Raw genomic sequence first — 16,383 nt, forward strand, 5'->3', positions numbered from 1 at the left:
TTCCGTGTAAAAAAATTCCAAAGAATTCCTGTAAATCCTCTGCCTTTAAGTAGGTGGAGCATAACTCCCAACTCAAGTTTGGGCCGCACATACTGACTTCCTTTCAGAGTATAAAATAAAATGGGGAAACACAGTAACTTTACAAGGGAGAAAATTGACAAACACCACCTAAGCCAGGTAATCAAGTTCAATATCAACAATAAAAAAATCACTTTGATATTATCTATGCTTGATATGATGTGATGGAAATGGCACTTTACTTTTGTGGTCTCCCCAAAACATGTAACTCTAGTCTAATCATGTGAAAAATATCAAACAGATACTTCTGGAGTAGCATTATGTAAAACACCTGATCAGTACTTCCCAGACCAATCAAGGTCATATAAAATAAGGACTGTTTGATGTAGGAGCTAAGGGCTTGGCCCTCTGAAGTGTCACTGAAAATCACTGACATGAAACCGATTAATAGGAGAAAAGGTATACAAATTTATTTAATGTGCATACATGGGAGCCTGCGGATTGAAGACCCAGAGATTCAGGGGAAATTGTCCATTTTTATGCTTAGGTTCAACAAAATATGGACAGCCATGCAGAAATATGACTGAACAAAAAATGGTATGATCTAATCCTAAGAGACTGAGTGGGGAAACCCAGGAAGGCTGTCTGTCTGGATTCTTCTTGGCCTGAGCATTCCTTCCTTCCTTCTGGGTGATGGGCTGGACCCTCTCTTGAAAAGGAGGCTTATGAACTACAGTCAAACAAGGTAGTTTGACCTTAAAAAGATAACTTTTATATGGCCAGTTTTTAGCCAAATTTGGAGGGATATTTGGAGTAATATTTTTAGGTATTTTCGTTGACTTTGGGGATAGGAGGTTCTGGTTTCTAAGACCTGACTTGGTGAAGAGGGATTCTAGTTTCTATAGGTAGCTTAGGGAGAATGGGACTGAGAGGTAGGAGGACAGGATGACAGAGAAAAATTTTTGCTTCTGAGGTGATTCTGAGGTTTTCATTTGGGGGTATTGTTTTCTGAGCACCAACACTGCCCACAGGAGTTACGAAGTAAAGACAACTAATAATATAGTATCCTGGAAGAGATCCTCCAGTGGAAAAAGGGCATTCAGTAAAAACTAAGGAGATCTGAAAAATAAAGGATGGACATGAGTTAATAATAAGGTTTCAGTATAGATTTATTAATTGTGACCATACAAATGTAAGATATTAACAATAGAGGAAACTGGATATGGGATATGTAGAAACTCTGTACTATCCTCACAATTTTTCTGTAAATCTAAAACTGTTCCAAATGACAAACTTTATTAGAATTTACAAAATAATTCCAAAATAATTTAACAAATAGGTTTCTATACTAGATTATTCTCAAAGAACTTCAAACACACAAAAAAATGTATTTTTAGTATTTAGTCATCAATCTAGTGTTTCATTTATGCCCAAACATTTACAAAGCTGTTAATTCACTGTTTTGGGTGTTGAGATAGAGAAAATATCATCAGATTAATAAGGCCTGTCAGAAAGTTGAAGAGGAAAATGCCAACTAACTAAAATTTTAAGACAATAAATAGTTTTAAACTATTAAATGGTTAATTAAAATTTTTTATATACTAATGCTTATTAATGTCTAAATTCTTTATTGTATTCCATTTATTTTTGGAAGGAATTAATTTTGGATATAATTATGTCAATATGAATTTTATTTTATTTTATTTTATTTTTTTGAGACGGAGTCTTGCTGTGTTGCCCAGGCTGGAGTGCAGTGGCCAGATCTCAGCTCACTGCAAGCTCTGCCTCCCAGGTTTATGCCATTCTCCTGCCTCAGCCTCCCGAATAGCTGGGACTACAGGCGCCCGCCACCTCGCCCAGCTAGTTTTTTGTATTTTTTAGTAGAGACGGGGTTTCACCAGGTTAGCCAGGATGGTCTCGATCTCCTGACCTCATGATCCGCCTGTCTCGGCCTCCCAAAGTGCTGGGATTACAGGCTTGAGCCACCGCGCCCGGCCATCAGTATGAATTTTAATGTAGGATAGTTGATTCAAACTAATATGACTTATTGTGAATTTTGATTTTGTTTTTGTATCTGATTGCAAAGGTATAAATTTTGAATACGACAAAATATTAAATATTCAAAATACTTAAATTTATTAAGCAAGTTAAAATGTTACTGTTTCAGCCAAAGCATTAATACTGTATGAACATGCTCTCTTCTATTAAATGCAAGTTTAATTATCTTAATTACTGTGGCTCAGTTAGAATTTTTTATATTGTATCTATGCTGCCACATTTATAAATCCCTCTAGGTGCACAATCATAGCTACTATATTTTCATATGTGATGACTTTCCTATATTGGGCATTTTATTTTTATAAAAATTTTATATTGATTCCATGTAATATGGAATTTTAAAGTGAATTAAAGATTTTGAAAATAATCTCAGTGAAAACTGAAATGGAACTAATCTATATTTTTTAAAAGCTGAATAAATTAGTCAAAAACTGAGCAGCATTAATATTGATGGACAATTTATTAATGATCAGGTCATGAACACAGAAGAACACTAAGCATGGAAACAGAACAAATTGAAAGAAATAATTACAGGTTATTACTCAAATATTCTGCAAAATATGTATCATTTCTATCTAAAAATCCAGGTAAACCTCTAATTCCAGTTCCTGGGTCAAAATGGATATATCTGGGTTATTTATTTGTGTATACCTCTCTTGATAAAGAAAATAATCTCAGTTACAGTATTTTATTTCCAGTCATGATTTGAGATGAGAGCAGAGTAGCCTGACATTTATAATACTTCAGTGGCAATTACAGCACAGTTAATATATCAATTTAATTAAATTCTTATAGTGATTCATGACATAAAATATCAAAATAAGTTACCTTGCACAGAAATAGACAAAAGATCAATGTAGTGGGCAGAGATAAAATGAATTAAATTAAAGTGTAACTGTCATCTACTGAAACGATTGTGTACATAAGTAGGGTTTTTTTTCTTTTGTTTTTTGTTTTTGGTAAAGCAATCACTTAGAAAGACATAATTTAGGAAAATTAGTTAAGATAGATCTCAGAAGGTTCCAGAGATTCCTAAAATCAGCCTTAAAGCAAAATCTAAATTGTTTTTATCTTAATGAAGAATCAAAAAACTATGTTTGCATTAAATAAAAATAAATTAATTTTTTAACTTATGTTTTACTGAACATAATACAAAATTTTGCATTTTCAGATGTGATTTGCCACTAAATTTTAGTGTTTTTAAATAAACTGATATCATTACAATCCTCAAGGAAAAGCTATACATCAAAGAAAACATATGTGTGTCAAAGAAGAGAGAAAAGTGGCACCAGTGAGTGAGTTGGTCAGGTTTGCTCATCTTCTCACTACCACTTTGAACTAAGTCTGATCATGTAATTCTACAACAATTCAGAAGGAAAGCTGCTGTTTTTTTCTAATAATAAAGGCAGTAGGGGCTTGAGTAATGAAAGAATGAAAAATAAGATAGAAAAGAGGAAAGAAGAAAAGAGAGAGAGAGAGAGAGAGAGAAATGCCATCAGTATCCTAAGTGAGTCTTACTGCTTACATTGTGCTAGAAAATTAATAATTGGTACTTTTACATGTCAATGATTGATAAACAATCTTGTGATCATGTGTTTTTCTCCTTTTGGCTTTCAGCAACTTCATCTGGAAAAAAGAATGAGTTGTGTTTTACTCAGATATCTTTTTTTTTTTTTTTTTTTTTTTTGAGACAAAGTTTCACTCTGTTGCCCAGGCTGGAGTACAATGGTGCAATCTTGGCTTACTGCAACCTCTCCCCTCTGCATTCAAGGGATTCTCCTGCCTCAGTCTCCCAAGCAGCTGGGATTACAGGTGCCTGCCACCATACCCAGCTAATTTTTTGTATTTTTAGTAGAGACGGGGTTTCACCACGTTGGCCAGGTTGTTCTCGAACTCCTGACCTCAGGTGATCCACCCACCTTCGCCTCCCAAAGTGCTGGGATTACAGACATGAGCCACCACACCCGGCCAGATATCTTCTAATGATACATTTTATAGATTATCTGTGAACCTAAAATATCTGAGACAGGTCTCAACCAATTTAGAAAGTTTGTTTTGCCAAGGTTAAAGACCCAATCGTGACACAGCCTCAGGAAGTCCTAAGGATGTGTGCCCAAGGTGGTCAGGGTATAGATTGCTTTTATACATTTTAGGGAGACATGAGATATCAATATGTACAAGATGTACATTGGTTCAGTCCAGTAAAGCAGGACAATTCAAAGGTCAGGAGATGGTGTTTCAGGTCATAGGTAGGTAAAAGAGGTTGCATTCTTTTGAGTCCTTGATCAACCTTTCACTGAATACACAATTTAGTCTGGCTCAGTGAATCTGCCTTTTTAACATAAACAATAGGGCAGAGAAAGCAATCAGATATGTATTTGTCTCAGGAGAGCAGAGGGATGACTTTCTGTCCCACACCTGTGAAGATAGGCTATTAGTTTGCATGACCAGGATGAAATTCAATACAACTGTTTTAGGGTAAAGATCTTGAGGTTCATAAGGAATTTCCTTGTGCATAAATTGTGAGGTAGGTATGTAGCTCTTTTATCTTTTTAGCTATCTTATTTAGGAGTTACAATGGGAGGTAGACTTGCCTGATATAGTTCCCAGCTTGACTTTTCCCTTGGCTTAGTGATTTGGGGGTCCTGAGATTTATTTTTCTTTCACAGTTTTATGGTGAAGCAATCATATCTAGCTCAGTTCCTGTTCTGTAATTTTAGTTACTGCTAGAGTAATGAGTAATCATTAACTTATAAAGTATTTTGCCTTATTTAATCAAGCAAAATAAGTGTGTGTGTGTGTATGTGTGTGTGTATGTATGTGTGTGTGTGTGAATTAGTTCTGAAATCTTCCAGCCAGTTAAAAAATATTAGGATATTTCTGGACATGTCCTTTAGAAATAGAATTACCAAATATCCCCCCCCCCAAAATTGAGTTTTCACTCTCACCTTCAATAGTAATTGTAGGGGAGAGAAAAACTTTCCTTCTACTCTCAGAAGGTTTGATAATTGAGTCTATGAAATAACCTGACAGTAAACAGATTAACCGGAGAAAAATCATTTTAATTATGTGCATACGCATGGGAGCGCCGCAAAATTTGAGACTCAAAGAAGGGCCAGATGATTGAAATTATACAATATCCCGAGGTACAGCAAGGAACAGGAGTTTGGGGCGCTTGTAGTGGTGACAGTGACACAAGTTATGGAAGGGGGAGGGGAGAAAATGCATGGAGAACAAGATTGTTTTGTTATGCGTGGAAAAGTCTTTCAGGTATCAGAGGAGCCCACTGAAAGAATAGGTGACAGCTTGTGACAACATCTGCCTGGGCATGGAGTCTCTTCTCCCTGGACTCACTCTTCCCTGGTTAATGAGATTCCTGGGGAGTGGGTTCATGAAAATTGAGGATCTATCATTCGACCGATAAGGGAACTTTAGAGAAATCCCCACCCTACACTTCAGGAAAGAAAGAGGAGCAAGAGACAGGTGCACAGGAGAAAATCAGGCCGACCTTGGTTCTTCTTTGGTTCAAAGCACTCAGTTTGCCAAAGCACCATACTTTGGGATATTTGCTGAACGTCAACATAATCTTTTATGTTGAAAAACTCCCCTGATTATGCTAGTAGAATGTAATACACTGACACTAGGAAAAGACAACAAATAAGCAAAGAAAATAGAGTTCCATTTCTATAACAGGACTGCTGAGTCACTTCTCACTTAAAATTAAGATCAGTCGTAACAGAAAATCTCAAATTACAGTAGGTAAGTTTCACGTCATTATGTATCGAGTCATTCATGGTAGATAAATTTCAAGTCAGTAATGTATTTCCCTCTCACACAAATATTGGCAGACCATGATTAATGTGGTGGCTCTATTATCCTTAGGGACCCAAGCTTACTCTATGTGCTAACATCTTTAACAGGTGGTTTCCACCTCATTTTGCAAAATAGCTATCTATCACAAGATTTACAGAATTTATGATACTATGTTGCTTACATTTTTGGGTCATATCTAGCTCCAGACATGGTTGACAAATAATATATTTTTGGCAGCTCATTTGCCCAGTTTGAGTTTATGGACTTTAATTGTTGAGAAGGTAGGATATTGGGAGATACTTCACAGATACTAGAAGTATCTGTGGTAGCCTCTGCTCCCAGTCTACCCTTGGGCAAAATGTCCCTACATGTTGAATATACTCATTCTTCTATCCTAAGGTATCTTCTGGTTCTAGTCACCTAGAAAACAAAAGACAAGATTATCTTCTCCTTGCACCCAGTGTAGACCTGTGGGGTAGGATTAAAATAACCACAATAAAAGTTTCCATTGAGAAAAAGAAAAAAATGTTAAATAATTACCAGTTACCAGTTCGTTTGCAATTTTATGCACTCAGCAGAGGTGATTTTTTTATTAGTAATTTTATAACTCAGTAGTCAAAGTTTTAAAAAAAACTTTTTTTTTTAATTCTCAGGACCCTTTTGCAGTTTGATAAATTCCTGAGTTACACGTTATTGTATTAATCAGTTATTGAGAAGAGCAAGGAGCCTATTATGTCTCCTTATGTCTATCAATATTTGCTGCTTTATAAAACTGAGACTTAAAAAAATTATTTATTGGCTAATTTATTTAAAACAACAACTCTGGCACATGTTAACATAGTTTTATGAAAAAAATGAAGAGTGGCATCATTTAAACTTGGCAAATCTTCTCAATGTCTGACTTAACAGAAGACAACTGGATCATGATATCTACTTCTGCATTCAATGTATTAATGTTGGTGAAGTAGATGAAGAAAATCCAGCTTTGCATAGCTAGAAAATTGGAAAGGAGAGATGCTTAAGCAGCCTTTTTGGAAAAACTGGTTATTTTTCTTTGATGGTACACCAAAACTTGATGAACAGATGTTTCTTAAAGGTTAGTTGCAACGTGAAATCTGAAATCAAATTAATTTTTTATACTCAGTTACAATAAAAGGTAGTTGTGTGTTTTGCATTTGAAATAGTCCTTTTACCAAATTCATGGGTATTTGGAAAATATTGGTTTCCTGGGTTAATAAGGTTTTCCAAATATTTACACGCTTCATTATATAATATGAAAAAAATTCGTATTTGTTAATGTCACCACAGAAAAGCCTTTACAGGACTGGAAAGCTATCATGCTCCTGGGTCATAGATATAATTTTCCAAAATTCTAATTTTTACTTGAAAGCTCAAACCTTATCATTGGCAACAAATAGCATCAGTTATTTTCCTTGAAGTGACAGGTTCACTTTGTTCATTTTAGAAAAAGTATCTCTCCAATATTCATGTTGGTATAATCATAGTTTTCCTGTCAGTCATTCTTTCTAGTAAAAATGATGTTGCATGAAATAAGGGGCTGGGCCAGTTAACATCAGTGATTTTTTTTTTTTTCAAAACAACCATCATACTTCTGTAAGCATCAGAGGTGCTTAATGAGTACCTCATATTTCATCACATAAAATATTACAGCAAGGTACTCCAGAGTCAAGTTTTAATAAGATAATTTTTAGTGTTTCATCAAGGACATTATGAGTGAAACTGTGTCTGTATATGAAACTGTATGATGAAGAAAAATGACTATTAGTTTAACTTGTTGCCACTGCCTTCATTCCCCTTAAAAGTAACAGCCATTTTACCATCATTGCTTTTGAAATTTCAATGCAAATGTTTACAGAGAGAGAAAAAAAAAAAACAAACAAAAAAAAACCAGGCCAATGATGTCTTAGTATTATGAGGAAAAGCACCTTAACTTCACAAATCCCTTGAAAGGATCTTGGGAATACCTAGTGGGACCTCAAATCACTGTGAGGGTACAGCATGAACATTTACATTACTAACGGATGCTGCCTCATTGCACAATTTTTATTTTCATCAAAATTTTTGGTGTGACTCGTTTTGACATAACATTTGTTTTATTAAACGTATAAATCTTTGTCTGATAGAAAAATCTCAATGTTACCTTAATTTGTTTTTCTTTCACCCTAAGTAATGATGAAGATCTTTTCTATTTACTATTCACAATGACACTAGTGTTGGGATAAAGAACAGAATAAAGGGTTTATAAAGTGACTTAAGTTCATCAGGGAACAGAATTTATGATCAAGGTTGTATTTTCTTAATGGTAATCACTTGAGAGGAAGCTAGGAAACTTTAAATGATATTGGGATAACTGGCTAGCTATGCAAAAGCTAGATAGATCTCTAATTTACATATTGCATAAAACATTCCAAATGTATAAGAGATTAAAATGTTAAAAATTTCTATCCATAAAGTAGAAGAGGGTAATTAATTTTAATATTTTATATTTGAAACATCTGTTGAAATATAACACAGGAAAATCAGAAGACTTAAGAAAAATAAATGATAAACCTGACCATACGAAATTACTTAAATTTTTAAATGGCAAAAAAGCACAAAATAAATATTAACAATAAGATGGGAAATATACATATTTAACACATACCACACATAATTATGCTTTTAAATATATTATGTACTACTATAAATCTGTAAAAAAATAAACCTCTCATAAAAATCTTATAAAAATAGGCACAGGATATGTATGTAGGAAATTGAAGTAGATTATAAAAACAATTTTAGGGCCATTGTATTCTAGGGATATTTGAAGTCAATCTCTCTGATTTATAGATGAGGAATCTAAAGTCCAGGGAGGCATATATAAAAGTTAAACTCTTTTACTCTCCATTAAGTACTTTAAACACTACAGGTTACTTATTTGACTATATGTCAAATATATATATACATGAATATATGTCAAATATATATTTGACAAATATATATGAATATATGACAAATATATTTGACATGTTTATGTCAAATGTCACAAAATATGAATCTTTTATATATAGATCTCATATGAGATAAATATATAATATAAATATATATATCTCAAATATATTTGACGAATATTCATGTCAAATACATCACAAAATATGAATCTTTTATATATCAATCTCACATATATATGTAATATATATATCATATATATCTCACTGTGATCCTGTTTAAAAATGCAATTGTTTGCAACTGGTAGGTTTTTAAAAATAGGTTAACATTATCTAAAAATAGATTAACTTTATTGAAATTGACACTATCTGCTCCCGATATATAGGGCTAGACATACTGGTTTAGAACTTAGGCTCTCAAGACTAACAGCTCCAACTGGAATCTTGCTTTCAAAACCTACTGAGCAACCTGAACAACTTACTGAAACTCTGTATGTCTCAGCTTCCTACTGTGTCATCCTAGTTCCTAAAGTTATTGTATTAACTTCTACTTAAAGGACCTATGACAAGCTGTGACATACAGTAAGTGCCCAATAATTGTTGGCTATTATTATTTTCATCATCATTAATAGGTGGGGGCACTTCTGGTGACCATAAACAGTTTTCCCTTTTGTGCATGGTTCCACTATGGATTAGAAGCATGTCTTATCTTATTGTGCACCACAACAGAAATGAGCTGCATATAGAATTGATTTCTATAGAAAAATCTGTAACCTAGTTATCTTCATAATGTATCAAGTAACATGATGAATGAACCCCAGGTGTATATTATCGGTACAAGGTTGGAGAAAAGATTTAGCGTCCTTTAGGATAATGAAAATGAAATGTATTTATTTTAATATTTTATTTGAGGAAGAACTGACAGACTTAGTTCAAAATTTGATGCAAAAGTGAGGTGAGAGAACAAATGAGATAATCAGGGAATACAAATCAGTTGATTTTATACTCAGATTGTATCTACACACTCTCCTATTTGTCCCGTTTGTATTTCTCACTGTAAGGCTACTTTCAACTTGACCTTACTGTTCTTTGAAAAGTCTTCTGGAAACACTACAAAAGCTGATAGATTTATCACAGGCTAGATTTGTAGCATTCTAATGTAGCCTGGAAATGAAATTGAACTGGAAATCACCTATGCATACTAAGGCCAATGCCCGCCCATTCTGAATGGATCGCTGGTGGCTTATCACAATTTCTAGACTCAATACTGAACTTAAATAGAAAATGATTCTCAGAAGCTAAAAGGCTTTCAGTTTTCAGGGTTTCCTTCCTTTGTCCTTTACGGTCCTGAACTCAATCAAATTGTCAGAGGGCTCCCTCCCATCACAAGGATGATGGAAATGGAAATTTGGATCTATTTATTTTTGAAAAGAAACAGCCATGGGTATGAAAACTTTGCTACTCAGCATTTTAGCAACATGCAATACACCAAAGCAATCAGAGTTTTCTTGCATGAAATACTTTTCTAAAAATACCAAACAGCAAATAAACTTTCTCCTGAGGTCAAATCCTTACCGTAATTGACACTTTTAGTGACATGCTTTCTGTCTATTTTTCCCTATAAATACTTTAAGTGACATTGATGAATTGGACTAAGAGGAAACCATAGGATCTTTTATGCTGAAGCAGAGTTTATTATTATAGTTTATTATTCATTCATTCCATTACAAAAAACATATTGAGGATTTACAAATTATTCATCTGAGTTTTCCTCCATTTTTTTGGAGGGGATGCTGGTGGTTATTTTTTTAAACAACATTATTGAGATATAATTCATATATTATAAAAGCAGCCAATTTAAAGTGTATTGCTCTGGTTTTTCATACATTCATGGAGTTGCACAACTATCAATAAAATTTAATTTTAGAATATTTTCTTCATGCCAAACCAAATTGCCCACGTATTAGAGGCACTCCCCATTCCCATCCTCTTCTCCAACCACCAGCTCAGAAAACAACAAATCTACCCTCCTTATCCAAAGATTTGCTTATTCTGGATAGCTCATGTAAATAGAATCATATAATAAGTAGTCTTTTGTGACTGGATTCTTTCAAGTATGATCATATTTTCAAGGTTCATCTATGCTGTAGCATGCATCAGTATTTCTTTCCTTTTTATTGTTGAATAATATTCCATTGTATGGATGCATTGTATTTTTAAAATCTATTCCTTGATATTTATGTTATTTCCTCGTTTATGCACAGGTTTTTATGTGAACATACGTTTTCATTTCTCTTGGGTATATGCCTGACAGTGGAATTGCAATGTTACATTGTAACTCATTGGTTAACATTGTGAGGAACTTCCCCATTGTTCTCTAGGACAGAACATTCTACATTCTCAACAGCAGTGTATGAAAGTTTTATTTCTTTAAATTCTCATCAACACTCATTATTTTCCATCTCTGTAATTATAGCCATCACAGTGGACATGAAATGGTATCTGTGGTTTTCATTTGAATCTCTGATGTTGGGGATATTTTCATGTGTCTTTTTGCCATTTGTATATCTTTTGTAGGAAAAGGTGTGTACAAATATTTCCCTCATTTGTCAATTGGGTTATCTATCTTTCATTATTGAGTTATCAAAGTTCTTATATATTGTGGATATGGGGTCAGATATATGATTTGCAAATAATTTCTTCCATTCTGTGCATTTTCTCAGTTTCTTAATGCTTCCCCTTGAAGCATACAAGTTTTAAATTTGATCACGGCTGATTTATCTTTTGTCACTTGTGCATTGGGTGCCATATCCAAGAATGCTTTATCTAACCTAAGGTCAGAAAGATTTAACCATATTTTTTTTTCTAGTAGTTTTATAATTTTAGCTTACTTTACATCTCTCACCAAGTTAGATTTAATTTTTGTATGTCATAAGATAGGGGCCAAACCCATCATATTGCAATATGGGTATCCAGTTGACAAAGAATCATTTGTTGAAATGAAAATTCTTCCCCACTGAATTGTTTTGTTGAAAATCAATTGATCAAAAATGTGATGATTCATTTCTGAACTCTCATTTCTGTTCTATGTGCTTATCCTCGTGCCAATACCAATACTGGTTTGATAACTGTAGCTTGATAACTGATAATTATGTTAAGTTTTTAAATTGAGAAGTATAAGCTCTCCAATTCTATTGTTTTTCTAAAGATAATTTTGGCTGTCTTCGGGATCCCTGCATTTCCATGCAAGGAAATTTTCACTTCTATTCCAAAACCAGCCTATCACTTTCTGGGAACAATATAATGGCAACTTGAAGTTTAATATGGATTGCATTTAATCTGTAGAGCAATTTGGAAAGTATTTTCATGTAAACAATAATTATTCTAATCCATTAATGTGTGCTGTCTTTCCATTTATATCTATTTTTAAAATAATATTTTGTAGTTATCAGTGTACATTTTGCTTTTTTGTTAAATGTATTTTGTCCCATTATTTTTGATGCCTTGTAGATGAAATTGCTTTAATTTCATTTTTGCATGTATTGTTGCTGTATCGATACAATTAATTTTTGCATATTAATCTTATGTCCTGCCACATTGCTGAATTCATTAGTTTTACAGTTTTCAGCTAATTTCTTAGAATTATATATATATATGATCATGTAATTTGCAAATAGTTTGACTTCTTTTGTCTTATGCTTTTTATTTTTTTTCCTAATTGCACCACTTAAAACCTCCAGTACAAAGTTGAATAAATATGGCAAGAGTGAATACCCTTGTGTTTTTTCTGATCTTAGAGAGAAAACATCCAGTTTTTCTCCATTAAGAACAATATCACATGTGCAGTTTCATGTATTCTCTTTATAAAGTGGAGTGGGTTTTTATGTATTCATACTGAGTGAATATTTTTATCATTAAAGAGTATTAGATTTTGCCATATGTTGCAATTGAATCTATTGATATGAGCATTTTTGTCTTTTAGTCTAAAATACGCTGCAGTATATTGATTGATTTTCAGATGTTAATCCAACATTGCATTCCTGGGATAAATTACACTTGGTCATGGTGTATAATTATTTTTATTATCTTGTTGGTTTTGTTTGCTGGTATTTTGTTGAGGGTTTGCATTTATATTTACAAGGGATATCGGTCTGAAGTTTTCTTGTGATATCCCTGCTTGTATTTTTGGTTTTGTTTTCAATCGGGGTAATACCGACCTTATAGAATATATTGGAAAATGTTCTGTCCTCTGCTAATTTTTGTAAGAATTTGTGAAGGGCTGGTATTACCATTTTAACAGTTTCATGAGATTAATCAGAGAAGCCTTTTGGGCCAGGGCCTTACTTCATGGATTACAAAATTTTCTAATTCAATCTCTTAATTTTTACAGGTCTCATTTTTTGTAGGTCTATTCAAGATTTTCTATTTCCTCTTGAGTTAATCTAGTTTATTATTTCTAGGATTTTGTGCATTTTTATCTAACTTATCTAATATTTGCCATGTAATATTTCCTTATAATTCTTTATTTCTACAAATCTAGTATTAATGTCCCTTTTTTCATTCCTGATTATAATTTAAGTCTTCTTTCTTCATTTTCTTGATCAACTAGCTAAAGATGTGTCATTTTTTGTTGATCTTTTCCGGGAATAACTTTTGGTTTCATTGGCTTTCTCTACTGATTATCAATATTTCTGCTGTAATATTTGTTATCTCCTCTTTTTTCCTGTTTTTGATTTAGTTTAGTCTTCTGATTTCTTGCAGTGGAAGGTTAGCATACTGATTTTTTTTTTCTTTTACACTGTAAGCATTTACAGGTATAAGTTTTCCTCTAAGCACTGTTTTAGTTGGATTCTATACATTGGTATGTTGTGTTTTTGTTTTTATTCATTTCAAAATATTTTCTCATTTCTCTTTTGCTTTGTTTCATAGACTCATTCTCTTTAGGAATGTTGTTTTATGACTAGAATATGATGTGTCCTGGATGATGTTCCATGTGTGCTTCAGAAGAATGTGTATTGTACAGTTGTTGGACTGAGAGTTCTGTAGATGTCTTTTAAGTCTAGTTATAGTGTTAATGTTTTTTTTGTTTGTTTGTTTGTTTTTTTTGCTTCTCTTCTGTCTAGTTGGTATATCCATGATTGAAAGTGGGTTACTGAAGTCTAATTATTATTGCTTAATTGTCTGTTCCCCCATCTATTCTGTCAGTGTTTGCTTCATATATTTTAGAACCATGTTGCTAGGTACATATATACTTACAATTGCTGTATCTCCTTGATGAATTGATCTTATAGAATGACTTTTTGTCTTTAGTAATACATTTTGTCTTAAAGTCTATTTATACTAGATATTAATATATCCAGTGAAGCTTTGGTTTGGTACTGTTTGCATGGCATATCTTTCAATTCTTTTACTTTCAACCTATTTCTGTCTTTGAATCTAAAGGGTGTCTCTTGAAGACTGCTTTAGTTGGATCATGCATTTTTGTCCACTCTGCCAATCTTTGCCTTTTGAGTATTTAAACAACTTTATAGAATTTACATCTGACAGTTTGCTATTTGTATTCTATATATGCCTTGTGTCTTTTTTGTCCCTTCATTTCTCAATTACTGCCTTTTTGATGTTAAACAGATACTTCCTAGTGTACTATTTTCACTGTTTCATTGTTTCTTATATTTTTTGAGTTATCTTCTAGGTGATTTTCCTGGTGCTTAGTTAGCTCATAACTTTAAACAATCCAGTTCAAGTTACTACTAACTTAATGTCAAAGGTATACAAATCTTTGCTCTAATATGCTCTTATTTCTCTCTCCTTCTTTAAACTGTGATTGTCCTACAAACTATAGCTTCACATTATAAACCTATCAATGGTGTTTTACAATTATTGCTTTATGCAAATATTTTTATAAAACAGATAGGATAAGGAAAGGGTTATTGATATAATTTGGTTCTGTATCACCACCCAAATCTCACTTTGAATTGTAATTTGCACTGTTGGAGATGGGGCTTGGTGGGAGGTGATTGTATCATGGGAGTGGTTTCTAATGGTTTAGCACCATCCCCCCTAGTGCTACCTCATGATAGAGTTCTCATGAGATCTGGTTATTTAAAAGTGTACAGCATCTCTCCTCCACTGTCTCTTCCTCTTGCTCCAGCCATGTATGATGTGCCTGCTTCCTCTTCACCTTCTGCCATGATTCTACGTTTCCTCCCTGGCCATGTACAGCCTGTGGAACTGTGAGCCAATTAAACTGCTTTTCTTTATAAATTACCCAGTCGCAGGTAATTCTTTATAGCAATGTGAGAACAAACTAATACCGTAGTAAATATTTTTATGCTGTTTTATATTTACTTATATAGTATACTTTACTAGTGCTCTTTATTAATTCATGTAGTTTCAAGGGTCCTTTCAGCCTGAATGATTCTTTTCAAAAACCTTTTTGGTAGAGCAGATCTTCTAGCAACAAATAATCTCCATTCCTCTTTTTAAAAATCCTGGGAATGTCTTAATTTTATATGCATTTATGAAGGAGAGTTTAGCTGAATTCTCAATTAACATTATTTTTATTTCAACACTTTGGACATACTACCCACTGTCTTCTGACATCCATAGTTTTTCTTGAGAAGTCAGCTGTTAATCTTATTGAAGATCCCAGATAATTGATGTAAATTTTCTCTTAATATTTTCAAGGAAAAAAAAAATAAAGTCTCTGAATTACATCATTTGACTCTGATCATTCTAGCTGTGGACTTTCTGAATTTGTTCTATGTGGAGTTTACTGATCTTGGATGTGTAGACTAATATGTTATAAATTTTGAAATTTTCCAGTCTTTTTGCCAATATGTCTGTCTCATCTCCTCTGAGACTTCTGTTTATTTTGGTACACTTAATGGCGTCCCATAATTCTCTGAGTTTCTGCTCATTTTCTTTTTTCATTTCCCATACTGCTTCAAAGATTGGATTATCTCTATTGACCTATCTTCAAGTTTGTCAATTCACTCTTTTGCCAGCACAGATCCAGTGTTGAGACACTCATATTTTTGTTATTGGTCTTTTTAAGTTCACAATTTATATCTGTGTTTTTAAAGCAAATATAAATTTGATATACTTTATCGATATTATCTTTTTGGTGAGATGTAAACATTTCTATTTAGTTCTTTTATATATATAATTTCTATTTTTATTTTTAAAAATACATTTTTTGAAAAATATGGAATGCCTTGCAAATTTGTGTTGCATCCTTTTACAGGGGCATGCTACTCTTCTCTGTATCATTCCTATGTTAGTATAAGTGATCACTGATTTTTTTATTTTGTAAGGCATTGTCTTTACATTTCTTGAGTGCCTTACACATGGTCTTGTTAATTCTTTGAACTTATCTACAATAACTTATTTAAGACATTGTCTTCTAAGATCAAAATCTGGGACTCCTCAGGGACATTTTCTGTTGGCTGTACATGTGTCATGCTTTCCTGTTTCTTTGCATGTTTCATTTTTTAAAATTGAAAATATTATATATTGTAGCCATTCTGGTATCAGTCCTCAACCC

The 16,383-nt window shown here is 33.1% G+C and overlaps 1 pseudogene; it reads right to left on the reverse strand.

Annotated features, from left to right (window-relative positions):
- Positions 1 to 16,038: 16,038 nt before the first annotated feature.
- Positions 16,039 to 16,133, reverse strand: LOC114678517 (U6 spliceosomal RNA; annotated as a pseudogene).
- Positions 16,134 to 16,383: the final 250 nt, after the last annotated feature.

This window comes from Macaca mulatta, chromosome 5, assembly GCF_049350105.2.
Source record: "Macaca mulatta isolate MMU2019108-1 chromosome 5, T2T-MMU8v2.0, whole genome shotgun sequence".
NCBI classification, from domain to species: Eukaryota; Metazoa; Chordata; class Mammalia; order Primates; family Cercopithecidae; genus Macaca; species Macaca mulatta.